The sequence below is a fragment of the Coffea arabica genome, chromosome 3e (assembly GCF_036785885.1).
Source record: "Coffea arabica cultivar ET-39 chromosome 3e, Coffea Arabica ET-39 HiFi, whole genome shotgun sequence".
In the NCBI taxonomy this organism is placed as follows: domain Eukaryota; kingdom Viridiplantae; phylum Streptophyta; class Magnoliopsida; order Gentianales; family Rubiaceae; genus Coffea; species Coffea arabica.
Window position 1 is genome coordinate 36,089,916 of NC_092315.1, and position 23,588 is coordinate 36,113,503.

The 23,588-nt window shown below is 37.4% G+C and overlaps 1 long non-coding RNA gene across 1 annotated transcript; it reads right to left on the reverse strand.

Moving 5' to 3' along the window:
• Positions 1-8,920: 8,920 nt before the first annotated feature.
• Positions 8,921-11,963, reverse strand: LOC140038722 (uncharacterized). The gene is made up of 3 exons (XR_011842291.1): positions 11,735-11,963; positions 9,870-9,944; positions 8,921-9,086 (listed from the first exon to the last, which is right to left on the reverse strand). It is a non-coding gene; the product is annotated as an uncharacterized lncRNA (long non-coding RNA).
• Positions 11,964-23,588: the final 11,625 nt, after the last annotated feature.

Consider the following 23,588-nt stretch of genomic DNA (forward strand, 5'->3'; position numbering starts at 1 on the left):
CCACTTTGTTCTAATTACGTTCCACCATGCTCGGGCCGGTCCTTCAAATTGGAACACCACAAAGCTTACTTGCCTTTGCTCAGTGTAGTTTAGAGCTGTGAAGATGTTAACCATGGTTTCTACCCATTGTTCAGCTACGTCCGGATCAGGCCCTCCAAGAAATTTTGGAGGAGCAAACTTCTGGAACCTTTCAAGAGCCTTATCCTCGCCCATCTCAGGGTTCCGGGTTTGGTTTACGGGTATTTGGCCTTGTTGATCCACCAGTCTTGCTAAGATATCCGTCATTTGTTGCATTGCCGTCGCCATTTGGTTTCCAGTCGCAACTCTCGGTCCCTGCTCTTGCTCGGCTGACGTTTCCCTTTCTGCTCTTGGTTCCGGGGCCCGCTTAGTTCCACGGCCTCGATCACGTCCACGACTACGTCTCCCCTCCATATTATTTTTCCCTCTCTTTTTTGTTTCCAAAAGGTAGTTTAGTGAATAAACGCAGTAAGTTGACTAAAGTAACTAAATTCTACTACACCAAATACATAAATAGACATATACACACATAACACACCAAGTGTTAAGGAGACGTATCACATTAAACAAATAATCAAATGCGGTCAATGGTACACGTGTCGATGTTAACATACCACAAACAAGGATAAGAAGTAACAGTATAAGGACAAATCAAAAGAAAAGGAGGTATATCGTCCCAGTCTCAGTTAAAATAACCCCGTCCGGTCTCTCACGTCACTTTCTATTCACTAGATGTCCGCAGACCTCTTATACTCATTCTGGCCAAACAAAGCCTATTCATGTTCCCAAAAATGCAAATCTCAAATACTAAGCATCGCCTCAACTCTAGAGTACTCGGGCACGAGAATCCGAAATAAGACAATTCACATCTCGAGCTGGCCAGTCCCAAGAGTAAACCATCTAAAATCGAAATTCCTACCTGACGTACCTATCTATGATCCTCAAATACCACAAGAAAATTTAAGGCCTATAACATCCACAACCCGTAGTTTATGCTCGAACGAGCCCTTAGTCCTTCATACGTATTCACCACTTAGCCCAGGCTCACTCCGCGCAGAGACCACGCGAAGCAGGCTCTGATACCAACTGTGACGGCCCTACCTTCCCCTAAGGCGAACCAAAGGGTTCGACGGATCGCCTGCCCAACTCTCGCCGGGACTCAGTCATACACTTCAATCCTTAATCAAAACCAGAATAAAACCACATGAAAGAATATCACAACGATCCAAAAGTTAAGGCAAAACATATATACATTACTATCACAAACGGGAGTACAAACATCAAACACAAAAAGGTTCTCAATTCTTCATACATCCAGCCCATGCCAAGTGCTAGGGCGAGAACCATTACAAAAGAAATCAAAGAACTGGACTAAGCTATTCTATATTGAGCTCCCGTCCTTACTCGTCTTCCCCTGTTAAGGAAAACAAAACTAAAGGGATGAGTTAGAAGCCCAGTGAGGTTCCGAACACATAGGCAACAGTCACTACATATAACCAATAATTCAAGCTACATTTACGATATAAAGCAATAAACACCATCAATAAAAGGATACGTGCTCACAGGGAGCCATTCATTCGTTCATTCATTCATTCATTCTCCTTTCATGCCCTTATTCCTCCAATCATTTGAAAATGTATTTTTGTAAGTTAAACCCTTGTTCGTTCATTCATTTCATTCACCCCCTTCCCGGACATTGGCCAGGCTCCACCAGAATTTAAGGTAATACTCGAGTATACCAAACATTCACCCAGGGTCACCATATCGCCGACCAAGACCGTTTCTGGCTCGAGTCAATGGGTAACGAAGGGGCAGGGCCCAGTTCAGCCAAAAGGCTAACATTCATGCACAAGTAACGTTCCAATCGTTCAATCATTTAAAATGTCACAATCATTTAGGTCGAGTGCGATAAAGTACACACTCGCCTAGAAAACTCATTTTGACAATCATTGAAAGCATTTAACACGTTATCAATCATTCATACAAGCCATATAATCAAGAAACATAACAAACAAGGAACACTCACCTATTTAGGCAAAACAACGTGCAAAATATCCTTCCGAATATTACCCTCAGTCACCGAAAAAACCTAAGATTAAACGAGAGAGAATATTATAGTTGATCTAGCAAAACAAGTAAGTGAAATCGAAGAAAAACCGGCAAATGATAAGTAAAACGTATAAAGATGACTTTATAGTAAAAAGAGGGTATTTGGATCGGAGGACGGAGATAACTAGAGTGTCATAAACCAAACGCAAAAACCAAACTCAAAAGGGTTATAAAATTTCCAACGGAAAACACTTGAACCAAAGACAAGTCGAAATCCACCATATAGGCTAAGAAATATTGTTCTCGGGATCGTTTATGTAGTTCAAAATCAACTCATAATCAAGTAGCTAGGATAGACTAAATGTCTTGATCAAAATCATGTGAAAAGGAGGACAACACTACCTTACTTTCACACTTAAAATCTCACTCAAAAGTGGTTCACTTGTGGCCGAGAAAACTCTAGGTCATACCTCTTTATTGTGGTAAGGAGTAAGTAACGTTTGGAGTTTTAAACTAAAAAGGTATCATGTTTTAAAATGGAAAACGGTCATGGTATTTGCCAAACGAAAGTATACAAGTTCAAATAGAAACTTAGCCCTCAAATACCTTTTGAAAGAACCGATGACGTTTTTAATGAAATACGTCCAACTTGGCACAAAACACATTTCCAAAACCACTTTAACTCACTCACATTACAAGAAAATAAACGGACGGCATTTCCCCCTAAAAACTTCATTTTCTTCCTACAATCAAATACCCAAACTTGCAAGAGTCAAATACAATCACACATTCGGTTTATAAACAATAAAACACGTCCAATTAGGCTACAACACCCTTCAATCAAAGCCAATTAGGAGCTCAAAGCCCACCATTAGAAAACCCCCAAATTCAAACCCTAGAACCAGAATTTAACCCCACAAGGGGAAATTTTTCGTAAACAATCGCAATTAACATATAAAGATCCCATTTAACACCATTTCAATCCATTAATCCAAGATCAATCCATGACTATCATCTAAAATCAGAAAAATACCCAATAAATCATAAATTGGACCAACTTCACTTAAAACCATGAAATCATCCACAATATGGCATATTTAACCTTTACAAACCACTAATTAACCAAGATTAGAACCAAAAGAGAATTTCTTAACAACTCACCTTATGAGTTCAAGAAAGGTAGAAACTTAAGGCTTTCCCTCAAAAAACAACTCCTCTATCACCTTTAACCCACCTTAGCTAGCACTTGTACGGAGTGGTTTGAAAATCCAACGGTGAAATCTCAAGATTCAAGCAAAAAAAAATGAAACCAAGAAATGAAGAGCTTTTCTTTCTTCTCTCAAGATGCACGGCTGAACCAGTAAGGAAATGAAGATCTTTTGGGGCCAAAGCAGTATAAAAAGAAAAGGAAACTGGCAGTCAAAGTTGGTGGCCGCCTGTGCCACATCACAATCCGGCCGGATTCAAGGCAGAGGCAAAACGCTTTTTTTTTCAAAACCCTTCAACAATCCGGCAGGCAATCCGTCCAAGAACTGGCCAGATTTGGCCCTTCAGCTTTTTCACAAAAATTTTCCTCTTTCCGAGTTCGATTGCCGCGCTCAACCGCATTCCAACATATACACATATATACATATCTCACACACAAATACACGAAATAACAAAACCTTCCTTTGCTTAAAACAATTGGTTAACAAATTTTTCACTTAAAAGGGGAAGTGAGAATAAACCAAAATGCTGAGAAAATATGAAAGGTTTAGGGTTCTCACACTATTTTCTTGTACATTTTAGCTCATTTTTATTTCCTTCAATTATTGATAGTTTAAAAAATAGAGGAGTATTAGTAGTGTTGGTAGTTGTCCATTCTTCACTATGGATTCGACCCTTAATACCCTATACTCAATCACGACCTGTATACTTGCAGAAAATCACATATAAGGTATTTAAAAATTTATAAATGTAAAACTTAACTATGGATTGAACTAATTTTTATATGCATACCCTACACTCATCACCAACAGTATTGCATGTCTCTACAAAATATGCAACGTGTTATTTTGGTTTTGCCTTTGCCATCAAATTGCTGAAATTTTTGAAGGTTGACATCTATTAAGCATCTTCAAGCCATCAATCCTTGTAGTATATGGGTTTGGCATATGCATTCAATGGCATTTTGCTTCCATCAATCTTATTTTTGTTGTACCCTCAATGAATACTTTGAGATTATCAACACATATAGTACCATCATAGGAGATTGGAAATTCCTTCATCAAATGTGATTTGGAAACATTTTTCTTTTTGCTGGGAAGACTTTAATGGCCATTCCTTGACAATTAGGCTGACCCCAATGGCTTGTTCTTCAATTAAAATACGAGTTTAACATGGCTTCTTATAGCCACAACCATTGGGAATATGTGAGATTCCATATGGGATTGTCGAGTAATTTACAGAGGATTGGGATGGCAATTTCAAAGGTTAGGGTAACTAAAAGAAAATGTCTAATTTTTTGCCATGTATCTTATCCAACTTCATTCCTAATTTCTCGACAAACAATTATTCTTTTTAATTCCACAAGGGATGTGGGTGGTTTGTATAAATTTTTACCGTTTACCGATTTACTTGATTACTTGTGGTTGTTGTAAGCTCTAAGCTGAACTGGGCCCTGCCCTTCATTACTGACCTACTCGAGTCAGGACTGGATTAGGTCGGGTAGGTTGGAACCCTGAGATACCGTTTCGGTATACTCGAGTACTACCACTGGAGGGATAAGGTGATGGCCAGACAAAACCAAGGGGATTCTGAAGTTATAAGGTGCAGTTGACCGAATTGGTTCCACTGGAACACCGTATCCTTCAATGTGTGTTTATTTTACGTAATGATAACTGTTTCATGCTAATGTGCCAACGTACGACCCTGAGCCATACCTGTGATATGCTCAAATTACTCGTACAATGATAACTGTCTCATGTTAATATGCCAATGTGCAACCTTAAATCATACATTGGGTATGCTCAAATTACTTGATTTATTAGAACTGCTAGAGTGTCTTGGAACCTTACTGGGCTGTGTAGCTCATTCCACGCTTTTATTTTCCTTAACAGGGTTCGAAACCAAGAGTGCTCGTGAATAGTGCTAGATTATTTTTCTTTGAGGAAAACTTTAAGTTGTATTACAGCAGATGGCTGTAGTAAATATTCTTTTGGGTTGTATTAAACTTGGGAGTTGACTATGTGACGCCCCGAAAAGAATGAGTGTGAGAACCCGAAAATTTTCTAATTTTCTAGGGTTTATTTTATTTAATCGCCCGCCTTTTCTACATTTTCTTTATTAAAAAAATTCCCCAGATAAAGTTTATGAGCAAAGATAGTTTTAAAATGATTTTTCTGGTATCGGTTAGTTTTTGAGAAATTAAGAGCGTATTTTGGACGTGGGACCCGCTAGTGCGGTAAATGCATTATATTTTTGACAACTTGTTGGAATTTTGTATTAAGTGATATTATTTTACAAAGTGTTAAGATATTTGTATTGGAGAGACAAAAAGATAAGTTTTGAACCAAAAGGTGACAAGTGTCACCATAAGATTAAGTCTTGGACTTTGACCATTTGACTTTACCTTTACCTTTACCAAATAAATACAAAAAAATTGATCAAAATAAGCTTCATTTTGCAAGCTTCTTGGCCGAATGTTCTTGCTCAAGAAAGAAAGAAAAGCTCTCAATTTCTTCCTTCTATTTCTTGCTCAATCTTCAAATCCAACCAATAAAACTCCAAATCATTCCATAAAATCTCTTTGCTAAGTGGTCTTGAGGTGTTTTGTGGAGTTGTTTGGAAAGCTAAGGTGATTTGTTGCTCTATCTCTTGTATGGCTAAGGTGAGTTGTGAAGAACCACTCTCCTCCCTTAATTGATGTTCAATTCATGATTGGTGGTGGTATAAGATACACTTTTATGGATTATATCTTGATTTTGGTTGAATTGGTGAAGTTTTATAATTTTTGGGGATTTTTCAGTTTTCATATGGATATGATTATGGGGTCATGTATGATGATTGGAAATGATGTTTAATGACTCTAGGAGGTGGAAAAAGTGATTAATTACAATCAATTTCTGTTTTGGAAGGAAAAGTGGAAAACTAGGTTTCAATGTTCTTCATTCTGTCCGAATTTTTAGCTCATAGATAGAGGCCGAATTGGCCTTGGCTTAAAACATGAAAGTTGTAGGGAATGACATTTTAGAGGTGTCTACAAAATTTCAGGTCAATCTGAATAGTGTAGAATGAGAAAAATCAAAATTACTATTGCTGTTCTGGTTTTACCCGAATGTAAGAATTGCGCCTGTAATTGGTTGTTTTGGCTGGAATTTCTTCCGAATTGGTTGTTGAGGCCTTCTGATGAAATTTATCCCTGTTTCTTAGCTTTCATCTGGTTTTGGAATTTCTGGATTTGGACTTGGATAGCCTGTTTTATGATGTTTCCGCTAGAATGCGTTCTGTGAATCTGTTTTTGTGATTTTGGTATAGTTTCTTGCATTTTTGACCTGGTTACACTCGAAACTGGGTTGAGTGACCTTCTGTAATATTGTAACCCTGTCTCTTAGCTTCGAAACGGTGTATCTTGCACCTTCATCCGACCATCGTAGTGCCATTGGTGCCATTACCGTAAAATGACGTCAAAACTGTTTTTCTGGTTTTGAGCTTAACTTTCATTTCCGGACTTTTCCCTAGCTTGACTTGTACTAGTACTACTTGGAGCTTGCTGAATGGCTATTGGATGAACTTGTTGTTGTGTATGTACCTTTGGGATGGAATGAGGAAATAATGAAGCCATGATGGCTGGAAAAGTTAACAAATTCAGGGGAAGTGCTGTCCGAACTTTGAAGGGACTTGTTTGCATTGAGTTTGTGATCTAAGACTTAGATTTGAGCAAGGCAATGTTATATGCTGGATGATTTCGGAGCCGTGGAGGTGAGTGACCCTAAACTATTTCCAAAGTACTTGTGAAATGTTTCTTGCATTATGTACTCGATTGCATCTCATGCGTGCTTGCATGTGAATTCATGACATGATTTGGCTTCAATGAGTTCTGGGAAAGTCTTGTGCTGGACACCAACGTCTCCACCATTTTCGTGAGTTCGTGACATGACGGAGCAAATGGCTCCGGAGCTCAAAAAGGGGCTCCCTCCTAATGTTAATGTTAATGTTAAATGATCTATTTGAGCGTTGGGTGTTCAAGTGCTGTGATTTCACCGGCTCACGAGAGCACTAAACGTACATTTGATCTCTGAATCATGACATCATCGAAATGATCGAAATGCAACATTGTGAAATATATTTGTTCAATGATTTTACTGGTTACTCGCTGAGCTTCTATAGCTCACCCCAAAAATATTTTATTCCCCTCCACAGGGCTCAAGGCGAAGGAAGGACTTGTAGTACTTGTGCACGTGATTGGATGGCCTATGTCTTGTACAGTTTGGATTTGGGATCATTTTATGTATAGTTTGGGGAATTGTTTCCGCTTCGCTTTTGATATGTAATTATTTATTGGAGAATTTGATGTAATATTTGAGTTTTATCTTGTAATCTGTTTGAGGAATGTAGTGAACGACTGAGTCCCGACGAGAGCTGGGCAGGCGGCCCGCCGAACCCTCTGGTTCGCCTTAGGGGGAGGTGGGGCTGTCACAGACTAATTGTAAGTTTGAAGTGTTTTGGAGTACTTTAAATATATATATTGAAGTTATTTGAAGCATTCCTACTTTTGAATTATGGATTGTACCGAGTCTTGGCGAGAGCTGGGCAGGCGTCCCGCCGATACCCTTGGGTTCGCCTTTGGGAGAATTGGGGGCATCACAGTTGGTATCAGAGTTTAGGTTTCAGATCTTTGTAGTGTATCCTAAGCTAAAAAGTTAGAATGCCGGACTGTGGGATTGGTTTGAAAGTTAAGTAACCGCTTGTAGGGATGAAAATCAGAACTGCTTCGCGTGGTATCTGCGCGGGATGAGTTTGGACCAAGTGGTGCTATGGTCCCTATGATGTGAATGAGAAAATGGTTAAATGCTCTTCTAGAGTAAAACTATGGATCATGGATGTGATAGGTATAAAACCATTAGCTTGATACTTGGAGAAAATTAGATATGTATGTTGGGTAGAAATCTCGAATGTGGTGATTTACTCTTGGGACCGGCCGGCTCGAGTTGTGAATTACCTTGTTTTGGATTCTTGTACCCGAGTATCTAAGAGTTGAGGGAAATCCTAAGGATTTGAGATCTCCTTTTGTGGGGAAATATGAATGAACCGATAATTCACGTGAATAGTTACAGGAAACCAATAATCGTTTGGCCAAAATGGCCCAATAATTAAGAGCGGCTGGTGGAGAAGATCGTAGCCCAGAAGATCCTGGTGTTGGGAATGAAGTTGAACGTGTTAGGGACCGGGAATCATCTAGTTCCAATTAATTTAGTGAAGCACTACTTGTGATTTTTTGTAGTGGGACGATGGGAGTAGAACTTAAGTGTTTGTGCCTTGGAGATGAATGTACTTTTGTTACCCACCTATTTACTTTTGTTTACTAACTTTGACTTGGTATGTACTTTACTTGACTGTAACTTGTGTTATGATCTGATGAAATCTAGTTTATGTTTGACTTGTATGGTGATAATGTTATTTGTGCAAGTGATTTCATTTTTCTTTAAAAGTTGTTACTGGTATGTGCGTGTAGTTCAATTATGGTTTTGTGACGCCCCCACTTCTCCCAAGGGCGAACCCAAGGGTATCCGCGGGACGCCTGCCCAACTCTCGCCAGGACTCAAGACAAATCAAATCGAACTTAACGATACATACCAAATACTACGAGTCAAAATAAAGAAAAGTCGCTTCCTTAACTAAATATTTAAATCTTACATCATGTTCACAAAAGATACATCAAGTTCCAAAATGCAACCATTAAAAGTCGACTACACATTTACAGCCCCGATTCCAATCAAAAGTATAATCTAGTCGGCTTTACCAAAATCTTCCAATCCAACCTGTTAAGGAAAACAAACTAATAGGATGAGCCAATACTCAGTGAGGCCAAGAAAACACACATGCAAACACATAATCCAAGTAGCAACAACAATTACATTGTAGGTAAGGCTATCAAATTCGAATAATTCACATTTCGAATAGGAAAAATAAACAGAAACAATTCAAGGATACTATAGCTCTCAGGAGCTAAATTCCACGTAGTCGAGTCGAAGTCTTGATCACATCTCACGTTGACACTCCGTCAACCACATAAGTATCAAATCCGTAGATACACCACTTTTTTTCGAATCCCGTCACCGTTACACCCCCTTACCGGGCCCGCTCATCAAAGTTTTTGATAATACTCGAGTATATCATGGCAATACTGCACGAGTAATGCCGAGCAAGATCTCTCCAATAGATCATGCTCTACGAATATCTCATGGTTTGCTAAGCTTATCGACCAAGCCCATGCTGGCTCGATTCGCAAAGTTAGCCAACGAGTTTTGGGCGTCCCCCGAATATGAATACGAATACGAATATAAGTCGATGAGCAACGCTCAAATCGACGATTCCAAATAGGAATCACAAATACGGATCACATATACGAATCACAAGTACAAATCAAATCCACATTACCATGTACAAGTTGGATACGAATTCACATAGAAAAATTCGAATATAATTTCATTTGAAAGAGAACGAGTGCGATAAAGTACACCCTCGTCTCAAAATTTCAAATTTACATAACGGATAAGAAACAGATAACCACTTAACAATAAGTTCATGCACTTGACACTCACAGTGATTCAAGTAGCGAGTTCAAATGATGGTTTAGGCGTCTCCCGTGAGATCCTCTGGAAGGTCCTCTTGAGCGCCTGAGCATTTAATAGTGAATTATCATTCACACATCCCAATTATCAAGGAAGATTGTGCACTAGTACAATCTGGGGAAATTTCATGAAAATGAACCTCAATTACTAGTAAATCGAGGTTCAAGTGGAGTTTCTTAATGTACAAGAGTAATCGAGTTTTGTTATCTTGGAAATCAAGCATAAACGTTCAAGTATTATCGAAGGAATAAGTAATACTTGAAAAACTCCATTTCCTTGAAATTCAGAAAATTTCAGTTTTGATACGATATTTTGAAAAAAAATCGTATCTCAGATTTCACATGTCGAAAATTGGAAAACTTGGTACCGTTGGAAACCTCTTCCAAAGTACTAAAAGTTCTTAGAAGACACTTTTCCATGTATCTAAGTGGAAGGTGTTAAAAAATGAGCTTAAAGTTGCTGTTCCAAATCACCCAGGATTGAGCCGGGGTTGGTTTTTCGCTAACTTTGAAAATTCAGCAGAATTCACTCGTTGTAAACCAGCCCTTAAAATTTGTAGCTAAATTAGAGGTACAAGTAAGGTTTAGGACAGAACAAGCGGATCGAGAATCGGAGTTTCGAGCACCAAGATATGGTAGCTCAAAGTTGGGTAAATTTCAAGACTGTTAACAAATTTCCAGATTTGGTTCCGACTTTGGACCTTTAGTTAAGTGTCGAAACGGACTTGGATTGATACCAAATTTTGCAGTATAATACTCCTATATGAAGGGTATCTCTCTATAAAATTTCGTGGAAAAATACCTTCGGAAAGGTGGTTAACCAATCAACCAAAGTTTGGAAAAATTCTCAAGGCAATCTGCCCTTAATCCTTTTCTTCCCAAATCCAATCGTTTGGCTAAGAAAATCCTCCAATCATGGTTCATATGTGAAAAGAAAGTTTAAGAAACATTCATGGTACATTTGGTAGGTGTTTAGCATCAAGAAATTCATTTAGTAAGACCACCACAAATGTCACGTCAAATCTGTCCAAATCCAAGGCTTTCAAGAACAAAACAGTCACCGTATTTTGATCATAACTCACTCAATTTAACTCAGATTTGAGCATGGTTGATAGTGTTAGAAAATCAATTCATAGGGCTGTGATTTCACAGAATAAATCGTTTTAAGTTTCAGCATGCAACTAGCTCGAAATTAAGCCTAAAGTTGCAGCATCATCAAATCATTTCGGCAGAACGGAGAAACAGGACAGCCGACTTCAGATGAATGGTGTGGCTCACACACATGAAACCAGAATGTGTATTATACACCGTTGGAAACATGGGAACGTCTAGTTTCAAATGCCGCTAACAGCACTTGATTTTGATGTCGGAGTACGGAGTTATGGACGAAATACAAACACTGGTCTGGGTTACGACGAAACCGTTTTCCAGATTACTAGTTTTTGAAATAAATTCGTTTGACCCACCAAAACTCAGTATTTTTCAATGAAAATTTTTACACAACTACTAAAACATATAAACAACACAATCAAGCCATTAAATCCTCAAATTTCTGCATTAAAGTGACCGAACAGAGCAGGGGTAAAATGGGAACTTTTTGCTTCAAGAGTTCAATAACGTTTCTGGCAACAATACACCTTTAATCTACTTCCTTAAGCTCTAATTCAGCAATAAAACCATCATCAAACATCATCACAGCCATCAACCCAAAGTGGGAGTTCATAGAGCCCACATTTAACAATTTTCCAACATCCACAACAATCCACAAGAGATCAAGAGCTAAAAGATATACTAGACTTCCAAAAATCAAAGTTAGAAGGCTAGATTAAGACTTACTCTTAGTTGATGTTTAAGACAGAGATTCGGTCCTTTTGAAGCCTGAAGAAACCGTGAAAGCTCCTCCCCTTTTCAGCTTAATGTGTTGTCCAAGTGTAGAGCTAAGTGTATGTGAAGTTTTGGTTGAATCTATGGAGGTTTGGTTGTGATTTTTGTGAGATTTGTAGAAGGAAATGGTGAAGAGCTGCGGCTGTGCTATCCGTCCATTGCAGTAGCAGAAATGAAATGTGATTCGGATGCCTTTGCGTACAAAAGACGCTTGACGTCTAATATTTTAAGTACGTAAAATTTTAATTGCAACTAGTGCCCTACGCGCGCGTTTTGTGTTCGATTTCTCTCACGTTTGTTGCACTAGTGCACTAAACCTCTAGGACACTTACATTTATATAAATATTATTCATTCTTAATTGTCCCAAAATAATTGTCCAAAGTCCCTCAATTAAGTGCGCACGTGAAACACGTATTTCTAATTTAGGCGCAATAAAAATTGAAACCTTTGAGAAATTCTTATAACGATCTTACCACTAACTATCACTTCAATATTTAAACCTAAAATTGCCTATTTTAGGACCATTGTATATGTCTTAAATTTTTGAGCTTATTGTACTCCTAATTGGCTAAAGTTTTCAGACACGTTTTCACTTTTTCACTAAACAAGCTTCTAAGAAAATAATTTTTGAAACGAGACACTTTAAAAATATAACGAAGCTATAAAACCATATATTTAGGTCTAATAAGGATAGAAAATAATATTCGGGGCAAAAATCCAAATAGATAATTAATTGAGCCAAAATTAGGGGTTTGAAAATAATAATTTTACGAGTCCTCACGTGAATTGAGTATTAATTCTTCAATTAACCTTTCTTAATCTATTATTGATCGTTCTTAATTCTCCAATATTAATACACTCTCGATTCAAATATAGTCTCGAAAATTGTGCACTCGTTGTTCCGAACTAAACGAGTTTTCGAAAAGTGAATTTTTCCAACAAAACGCTTTTAAAAATATAAAAGAGGCGTCGTTCCATATAAATAGATTTTAAATGATCGAAATAAATAATTTGGAGAAAAATGAGTAAATAAATATTTAAACAAACTACTAATATTCGATAAAATAAAATAAAAAAATTTCGGGTCCTCACAGGTTTAGTATGAAGTTTATGCATATATGAACTTGCATGTTTAATTATCTTTCTTAAAAGTATTTTCTTGAGTATACGTTTACTTAAACGCAGCTCTTAACTCAAAACTTTGAGAGAATTGTTGGAATACCCTCCATGTATATGTTATTTATTATATATGTGTTTTATTTTCCAGCATTGAGTTGCATGATTAATCTTCTTAAACATATTTGAGGAATTTGCAATATGTATTGATGATGGTGGCAAAACACATTATTTGAAATTTCTTACTAAGAAAATTTAATCTCAGATCAAGAAGAAAAGTTCGTATTTTTTTTAACTCTAATTTTGAAATTGTGAATCGCATTTTGCCACACACATATCCAAAATGCATTAAATCCCTCGATTATATCTCGTATGTTATGATTGACTTGATTTGAACCAAATTTGATTGGTCGTTTGGGACAAAAGAAACCAGATCATTTCTAAAATTGTTAATTTTAAAAATCAAATGCCAGTAAATGGTTTTAGACAAATTGAGTCCGAAAATTTTGATAAGCATAGCTAAAAGGGTATGATATTATCTTAGGTGTGAATTTCGAGAACGAAATTCTCTTAAGGGGGAGAGGATGTGAGGACTCGGAAAAATTTACTTATTTTAAATTCCTATTACTAGCTTATTTAAATATTTAATTGCCTGTTTACTCCAAATATTTTATTTCAACTCTTTTAGACCCAATTACATGGATTTATGACTTGCATATATTTTTAAAATGATTTGTTTCTAAATTTAATTTTTGGAAGCTCGTTAAGTGAGAATAGTGAATGCGCGTTTGGAGACAATGACCGATTTGAGAGTACTATGAACATGGAAAATTGGAGACTTGTATATTAGTCTTAAAATAGGTATTTTTATATTTAAGTGTTCAAGTGTTAGTTAGTTATATTATCGTTATAAGAAATTATTGGAGATTCCACTTTACCGCGCACAAATCGGTACTACGCGTTTTACGCGCGCGATTTATTGAGGGACTTTAGACCCTTATTTTTAGACCCTTAAGAGTGAATAATAATAGTATGAATGAAAGAGCATTAGAGATTTAGCGCACTAGTGAAATAAACTCGAGAGCAATCGAGCACGAAAAACACGCCCGCGCGCAGGGAGAGAGTTGACTTTTGCACAATTTGGAGCCACACATTAAAGCTTCTCAAGGAAGCTTCATTACAGCCCAAACACTCTCCTTTCTCTCTCTCATTCCAGCGGCTAAAGGAGGAAGAAAAGCAGCCCACATTTCTTCTTCATTTCACCTTCAAATCATCACCAAATCACCTCAAATTTTACGTACAACTTGCTAAACACTTGGTGAACAACCTCAGCTAGGAAAAGAGCTTGCTTTCCATGGTTTTCTTTAGCTATCAAGGGCCAAAAATTTCTGCTTGAGTCACCAACAAAGGTAATCAATGACCAACCTTTCAATTCTTGGTTTATAGAAGATATCTTGCACGTATAAGCTCATATATTCATGTGGGTAACTTTATTTATGTTGAAAATTTGTTGTGTGGGCTCCATGAACTCCCACTATGGCTTGATGGATTTATTTGATGAGTTTTGATGTCATTAATGTTGGATTAGTGCTTAATTTAGTAGAAATAAGTGATATTGTGGATGGAAATTCAAAGGAAGTAAAGAGGGGAATTTTTTCATTTCTGCCCCTGTCAATGCCGTGACCCTTAGTGCATTTTTTTGAGGTTCAATTGACTTGTTTATGATGTATATATGTTGTGTGGGCTGTGTGAAAGGTTTCCACAAAAAATTACGTGATTTGGTTGGCCAAATGTTGTGATTTCGAAAATTCATCAAAACTGGAAATGGGTGTCCAATGTACTCTGGCAGTGTTTTTGTTTCGGTCATAACTTTTTGCTCCGATGTCGGAATCGAGTTTTGTTTGTGGCACTAGAAACTAGACATTCCCAATTTTCCAACTGTATGAAATGCACGCCCTAATTCCACTTGAGTGATCCATACCAACCTTGTAAAGTTGCCTGTTCTGTTTCTCGTTTTACTAGAAGCGCTGTTTTAAGCAGCGAGTTGATGCTCAAATATGAGCTAGTTGTGGACAGAAATTTAAAACAATTGCTTCTGAGAAATTGTAGCCTTTTGAATTTAATTTCCAAATCCATCAACCATGCTCAATTCTAATTTTAATTGAGTGAGTTATGGCCTGATTTTGAAAATGTGATAAAGCAGGAAATCTGAAAAAATCCCTTCCTTCATGTTGGCCGACGGGTTTAGCTTGATGTGGGAGGTTTTGTTTCGAAATTCTTGATGTCTATTGTTTGCCAAGTACTTATCAAATGTTTCTAGAACACTGGTTTCACAAATGAACCAAATTGGACTGATTTCATGATACAAAGTGTTTGAAAAGGAAAGAGAAGCTTGAGTTGGCAGATTTGCTTTGAAAATTTTACAAACTTCGGTCATTTTATTAACTACCTTTCCACATGAATTTTTGCGTGAAATTTGGTAGAGATATAGTTCATATATGGAAGTTTTAGTGTACCAAAATTGGTTTTAATCTAAGATCATTTCGATATACAAATGATGTCCCAAAGTTACTCTTCGAATCTGGAAAACTTTTCCTTTTCTCTTGGCCAAATGGTCAAATCTGATTTGGGAAGTTATATTTCGAAAACCTTGATGTCAATTACTTCTAAATTTCTTATTGGATGTTTATGGAACATTAGTCTAAATACTTTAATTAATTGATGTTGATTGTGTGGAAGAAAGCTTTTAAAAATGAAGGAGACGTGAGAAGGTAGTCTAGCCTTGGAATATTTCTTGAACTTTAGTTGTTTTAATGACTGCCTTCCCGTGGGAGTTTTTGCATGAAACTTGGTAGAAATGTTGTTCACACATGGAAGACTTAGTGTATCAAGTTTGGTGTATTTCCAATGCCAAATCGATGGCCAACTAATACTTGAAAGATAGCCTTTCAAACCTGAAAAATGACAGAACAGTTTATAAATTGCGACCAACTTTGAGCTGCTATATTTTGACACTAAAAACTCTGATTTCAGTTCCATTTGTTTTGTTTTAAACCTTGATTGGAATTCTAATTGAGGTACAAATTTTAGAGGCCAGTTCACTTCTTGTGAATTTTGCCGAATTTCCAAAATTTGCTGAAAAGCATGACTAAAACTGTCTTGCCTGTTCAGATCAGCCTCTTTGAGCTCAGAAATGATTGTTTTTCGATTTGAATCTTAGAAAAGTGTCTTCTAGAAACTTTTAGTACTTTGAAACAAGATTCCAACGGTATAAGATTTTCCATTTTTCAACCTACTGAGTGCAAGATATGATTTTTCTAATTTTGATGTACAAAGCCGAAATTTGCCGATTTCTTTGAAAATGAAATTTTGGAAACTTGACTTCTTATCTTGATATTAATCTATCGTTTTGAACCCGATTTCGTGGAGGATATGAGTTTCCTCAGTAACTTTAAAATTCACACTTTTGAATCTTAACTTTCGATAAAATAAAACCCTTATAAAGACATTGACTTGAATTCTAAAGCAAGTATGCATTCTTTCTTGTTTGATAAGAAATTTGTGAAATTGTGAGGGTGATTATTGGTTACTTTTCTTCAGGCGATCAAGAAGGTCTCAAAGAGAATCTCGAAGTGGACCATTGATGACTTTCTTTACTCACTTATTTTGATTGGTGAGTGTTCCATATAGGAATACGTGATTCGAATAGTTTTATGACATGTTTACTCCATGGTCATTATGTGTTTAATTATTAAATGCTACCGATAATTGTTTCTATGGACTTTTCCACCATTTTGAGTCAAGTATGTACCTTACCGCACTCGTTCTCATTTAAGTAAAATGTACTTGAATTATTCGACATGAAATACTTGAAATGCATATTTACGGGAAGTGTTTCAATGATTGATTATGCTATGGCTGCATAAATCGATTGGAGTGAATCTCCTCGACTCTTAAGTGGTAAAAGTGGGAAACGGCCAATAGGCGGCCTACTAAAATAGTGAATGTCTACCTATTAACTGTGATTACCTACTGTTTATCGATTTACTTGGTTACATGCTTACTTGATTACTTGATTATCGTAAATTACATGTTCATATGAAATTGCCACCATTTTATGGCGAGTGTGTACTTTATCTCACTTGACCTACTAAAATGATAAATCTTACCGTTAACCGAGATTATTTACCATTTACTGTCTACCGTTTACCGTTTACTGTTCACCGTTTACCTGATTATTTACTTGATTACCTGCTTACCTGATTACTTGACTACTTGATTATGTGATTACCGTAAATTACGTGTTCACATGAACTTTTTCACAGTTTTACGACGAGTGTGTACTTCATCTCACTCGACCTACAAAATTGATAAATTTTTACCGTTTACCGATTTACTTGATTACTTGTGCATGTTGTAAGCTCTAAGCTGAACTGGGTCCTGCCCTTGGTTACTGATCTACTCGAGCCAGGATTGAGCTCGGTCGAGTAGGTTGGAACCCTGAGACACCGTTTCGGTATACTCGAGTACTACCACTGGAGGGATAAGGTGATGGCCAGACAAAACCAAGGGGATTATGAAGTTATAAGGTGCAGTTGACCGAAATGGTTCCACTGGAACACCGTATCCTTCAATGTGTGTTTATTTTACATAACGATAACTGTTACATGCTAATGTGTCAACGTGTGACCCTGAGCCATACCTGTGATATGCTCAAATTACTCGTACAATGATAACTGTCTCATGTTGATATGCCAATGTGCAACCTTAAATCATACATTGGGTATGCTCAAATTACTTGATTTATGAGAACTGCTAGAGTGTCTTGGAACCTTACTGGGTTGTGTAACTCATTCCACGTTTTTATTTTCCTTAATAGGGTTCGAAACCAAGAGTGCTCGTGAATAGTGCTAGATTGTTTTCCTTTGGGGAAAACTTTAAGTTGTATTACAGCAGATGGCTGTAGTAAATATTCTTTTGGGTTGTATTAAACTTGGGAGCTGACTAATTGTAAGTATGAAGTGTTTTGGAGTACTTTAAATATATATTTTGAAGTTATTTGAAGCATTCCTAGTTTTGAATTATAGATTGTACCGAGTCCTGGCGAGAGTTGAACAGGCGTCCCGCCGATACCCTTGGGTTCGCCCTTAGGAGAAGTGGGGGCGTCACACAAATCCCACTGGCTAGTTAACGAGTCGAGCCGGCAAGGGTTTGGTCGATTAGATAACGAACCATGGGTAGTTAGTGTTGCCGAGTGGAGTGTTATCTCCTCGACTAAATCGGTATACTCGAGTTTTACCACCAGTGTTTATTGAGGATTTTGGGCCCAGTAGGGGGTTTGGATGGTGGACGGACAGTAATTTAATTGGTGCTCTACTGGATTGATTACTTACTTGAAAGTTGACGGAGTGTCAACTATTACTTGATCAAGCTCTGGTGATGCAATGGGAATTTGGCTCCTGAGAGCCATCCGTATCCTTATACGTTGGAATGATTAGTACTTATTGTGTTATTGTTTCATTTTAAAAGAAAAACTTTACACGCTCATTTCAAGATTTGCTACTTGAAGTGTTATTACTCACTTTTATAAACTTTTCATGCTCATTACTTTGCTACATTGAAACTTGTACTTATAAACAATGGTCGATTTGCTATTTGGAACTTCACTGGGCTTTTAGCTCATTCCACGCTAATTATTTTCCTTACAGGGGGTACGAGCAAGGCGTGAGACTGGAACAAACTAGCGTAGTCTAGTTTTTGAATTTTGTAATTGTACTCTCACTAGTCAATCGATTAGGGTTGAATGTATTTAGAATTCCAATCTTTTGATGTATTTGGGATTGTATGGATGGTTGAGATAGAAATGAATGTATTTGTATGTTCTAAACTTGGGAACTGTTATTTCGTTTAATATTGAGGTTGCACCCTATTTTATTTGATGTGAATGAGTGAGTCCTGGTGAGAGTTGGGCAAACGACTCACTAAACCCTAGGGTACGCCCTAGGAGAGGAGAGGTCGTCACAAATGGTATCAGAGCTGCTTTACGTGGTCTCTGTGCGGAGCGAGTTTGGGCCAAGTGGTGATATGGTCTCGATTATGTGAATAAGTGTAAAGGACTAAGTGCTCTTCTTGGACGTAAGCTATGAATCGTGCCTGTTATAAGTGGAAATCCCTTATCATGAATAGATATGTACGTCAGGTAGAAATCTCAAGTAGGGGTGATTTACTCTTGGTGTGACGGCCCCACCTCCCCCTAGGGCGTACCCTAGGGTTTCGCAGACCGCCTGCCCAGCTCTCGTCAGGACTCACTCACTCATAGTTCAAGAAAAATAACGTACATCCATAGAAAATGAATAACACAATCACTTCAACGTAATATATACATTGATGCTCAAATCCAGATACAAAACTTATACACACCAAAATACTTCAAAATGTTTACAACTCGAGTACAATCAATCCTAGTCGGGTACTAGCGTGAGTACAAATTCAAAATTCAAAATAACTAGACCACGCTAGTCTGTTCATGTCTCACGCCTCGCTCGTACCCCCTATAAGGAAAACAAATGACATGGAATGAGCTAAAAGCCCAGTGAGGTTCCAAATAGCAAATCGACCATTGTTTACAAGTACAAGTGTCAATATAGCAAAGTAATGAGTATGAAAAGTTCATAAAAGTGGGCAATAACACGTCAAGTAACAAATCTCAAAATGAACGAGTATAAAGTTTCCTTTCAAAACGAAACAATAACACGATAAGTACTAATCGTTCCAATGTATAAGGATACGGATGGCTCTCAGGAGCCAACTTCCCATATCATCACCCGAGCTTGATCAAGTAATAGTTGACACTCCGTCAACTTTCAAATAAGTAACCAATCCAATAGAGCACCACTTAAACTACTCTCCGTCCACCATCCAAACCCCCTACTGGGCCCAAAATCCTCAATAAACACTGGTGGGAATACTCGAGTATACCGATTAGCCGTGAAGATATCACTCCACTCGACAAAACAAAAGACCCAGGGTTCGTTACCCAATCAACCTAGCCCTTGTCGGCTCGACTCGAGTAACTCGCCACAGGGTTTCTGGAAATCCAGGAAGTGCACACCATATACACCAATATCTCAAATTCATGGCAACAATAAACAATATATCTCATATTAGTGCAAGTGCGATAAAGTACACTCTTGCCCGATCAAACAAATGACATATCATTAAATCACATTGGTCAAGTATTAAAGACAAGTGTCCAGTTTAATCAGGTATTTTGAAGCACTCACAAAGGTCTAGTGCCTCTCAAAAGTCACGTTCAGGTCCAACTCCTTGGTTGGAATCCAAATCTGTGATAAAATATCATTTGTGAATGAAAAACTCTCTAGAGTTCGAAACATAGGAGTTTCGCTTCAAGAAAATCAAGTAAATGCAATTCACTTAAGTAGTATTCATGATACTTATCAAATTCTAAAAAATTCATGCTCGCTCTTAAACCTTTGAAACTTTTAAACAATTACACTTGAAATACCATTTGAGTCGAAGAAATGGAGAAAACGTATTTCTATGAGTCGTAAATTTTATTTTTCCAAGGGTACAAGGTCGGCCAAGTTCTAACTTATACATCTCGATAAAAGAAGATGCAAATATCCTAGATGGTTCAAGTGGTATTCGCTCTTAAGCCTTACTCGAGTCGCAAGTATATCTACCTAGCCCTCGAGCGTAAATTTGGGCAGCACGCCCTTTGTATTTACCTATTTTCCAGCCATTTATGGCTTCATTCTTTTCCTCAATCAGTCCCAAAGTCACACACAAAAATCATCTCATTTCAATAGCCGTTCAATAGGCTCAAAGTCACACAAGTACCAAATCAAGCTAGGAAAATGTCCGGAAATGAAGTTTAAGCCATAAAACAAAAGACAGATTTGCCGTCACTTAGCGTAACGGGCACAACCGAAGCCACGCTTATCGGATTGGAGTACAATATATACCGTTTCGAAGCTAAGACAAAGGGCTACAACTTTTATGAAGGCCACTCAATCCAGTTCGTAGTGTATCTAGGTCAAAATTTCAAATTACAGAACCAGAATCTCATATTCGGGCTAGTTAACTCTACTATGCGTAAATGACAATAACTCAGGTTACCGAAGTCCGATTAAGACGTTTTTAGGGGCATTGGAAAGCTAAGACATATCACTACAACTTCTATGTTTTGACCAAATGCTAGTTCAGTACGGATCAGGGTGAACAAACGTGGTCAGATTAGTGAAATGTCGAAACTGGCCACAGAGCTCTACCTTTGGCAGTTAGGGGTATGTTTGTCTTTTTACATTCTACAATGCTCAGATTGAGCTGAAATTTTTTAGGCAGTTATAAAATAGCATTCCCTACAACTTTCATGTTTTGTGCTAAGCCTAATTCGGCCTCCATTATGGTCAAATAGAACCGGGCAGAACAGGGTATCTTCAAAATCGAAAACTGGAATTCATGCAGTCGAATGCTAATTTTCTTATTTCTGGCTTGATTTACTACCTCAACTTCCAATACAAACCCACAAAAGTGATAAATAAACCATCATTAACCCTTCTTAGCATCTTACAATATCAAAATCAACATTTCTACTCAATTGCTACAAGCTTTTACAAGAGTTCAAGGCTGCTTTACCTTCGAAAGGTTGGTTCACAAGGTTGCACTTCAAGAACCAAGTTCCTTAGCTCTCTTTTGCTCTAACTTCCAAGTTTGTTGGATGGGTTGCATACAACCAGAATTTTTTCTCTTGTTCTTCCTCTTGTTTCTCTCGGTTTTTTTCCTTTCTTCTTTTCTCCTGTGAGAACCCTCATTTTTAAAATACAATTTTCCCAAACTACATGCCTTGCACCAAGATTTAAACCACCTCTTATATGCCCTAGCATTATATTTCACAATGTGTTACAACAAATCCCTTGTATTGACCCTCACTTTAAAACACAATTTTCTTATTTACATGCCTTATTATAAGATCTAGACCATTTAATATATGCCCTTACAAATTATTTTCTGTGTGTTATAATAATTTCTATGCATTTCATTTCAATTCATTTTACTTGAAGTAAAATATTTCCTTGAGCTAGGTTGTAAATAATTCACCACTTGTAATTGTCCAAGTGTTCTTTTATTAGTGGTAGAGACTTTATGTGAGAGATTAGAGGTGTTGAATAATTATTGGTGCATTTGGAAAGGTAAGAATGGCATTAGTCAAAGATTAAGAAAAGTTAGGACAATAATGGAGCCATGTGGCAAAACCCTAGCCATGTATCTTGTTTGACCAAAGGATTAGAGGAATTTTAAACCAACTTTGCTTCATTTTCCTCCAAAATTTCGTCCACCTTAAGGGCTTCCAAGGGAAGGAAGAAAACTCCATCTTCTTGCTATGACAACCTTAGTTTGATCTTGAACAAAAACCAAAAGAGAAAGATCTAGAGTTTGTGAGAAAATTTCCTTCAATCTTTGAGGTTGTTTCAAGCCTAAAGCTTCTATTGTGGTGGTTTGTTTGGTGACCAAAGAAACTTGTAAGTAAGGTATGTAATCTTTAAAATTTGGGTTTATGATGTTATATCATCTACTTGAGGTTGAAATGGTGAAAAACAACTTGTTATGGTTGAATTTGGGGTTAGTTTCTTGAGTTAATCAAGTAATGGTTAGGTTTACTAATATGCATACCAAGTGTTTGATGAAATGTCTAACCCTTATTCATGTGTGTTTATGAAGTATTGATATGTTTTAAACCCCTATTTAGTTGGATCTAATACTTGTTATGTGCAAGGAATGAAAATAACAAGAAGAGTAGAAGTTAGAAATTTTTAAAGTGTGCTGACAGAAACTTTTTAAGCTTGCTGCCCGATTTTTCCTTGATATTTTCATGCACATTTTGGCTGCAAATGTGAGTGTTATATGTTGGGTTATGTGTGTGGAGGTTGTCTACAAAAAATTAGCCAATTTGGTTGAATAAATTTTGAGTTATAAACAAAGGAGGAAAACTGGACTAGGTCCAGAAATTTTCTGTCCAGCAATCTTGTTAAGGTCATAACGTGTTACTCATTGATCGGAATTGAGTGCCGTTTGTGGCAATTGAAAGTAGACTCATAGAGCTTTAAAACGGTACAAAGCTCATTTTCTGGTTCATCCCGAGCGATCCGTGACGAGTCTGGAAAGTTGGCTGTCCGGGTGGTACTGTTCATCCGAGACAGTCCAGAAAGTTCATTTGGTTTCTTAATTTTGAGCCACTTATGTTGGGATTTTGGAAATGGTTTCTTCTAGAAAATTTAGCCTTATGAACCTAGTTTCCAATGCAACTGACGGAACCTAATTCTGACTTTCCCACAATGAGCAATGACCGTTTTCCCGAGGCTGGCCGGGCGAGACAGTTTAACCCGTAATGAAGCCTTTGAGCTTTAGTGAAACTTTTCTTTTGCCAAACTTTCATGTACATACTAGACTTGTTTTCCATGAACTTTCACCGTGGTTTAGACCCTATTTGCATGCCAGATTAAGTGGCTTAAGCTACTCACTTGGCCTCTTAATGAACCTATACTTTAGTAGGGAACGAATCCAATTATTAATGTTTTCCCTCGTTGACCTAGGTTTGGGCAACGACGGTGATCGTAACTGAGACGTTTGACGTCGATTATTACTTGTGCTTGACAGGTGAGTGTTCCA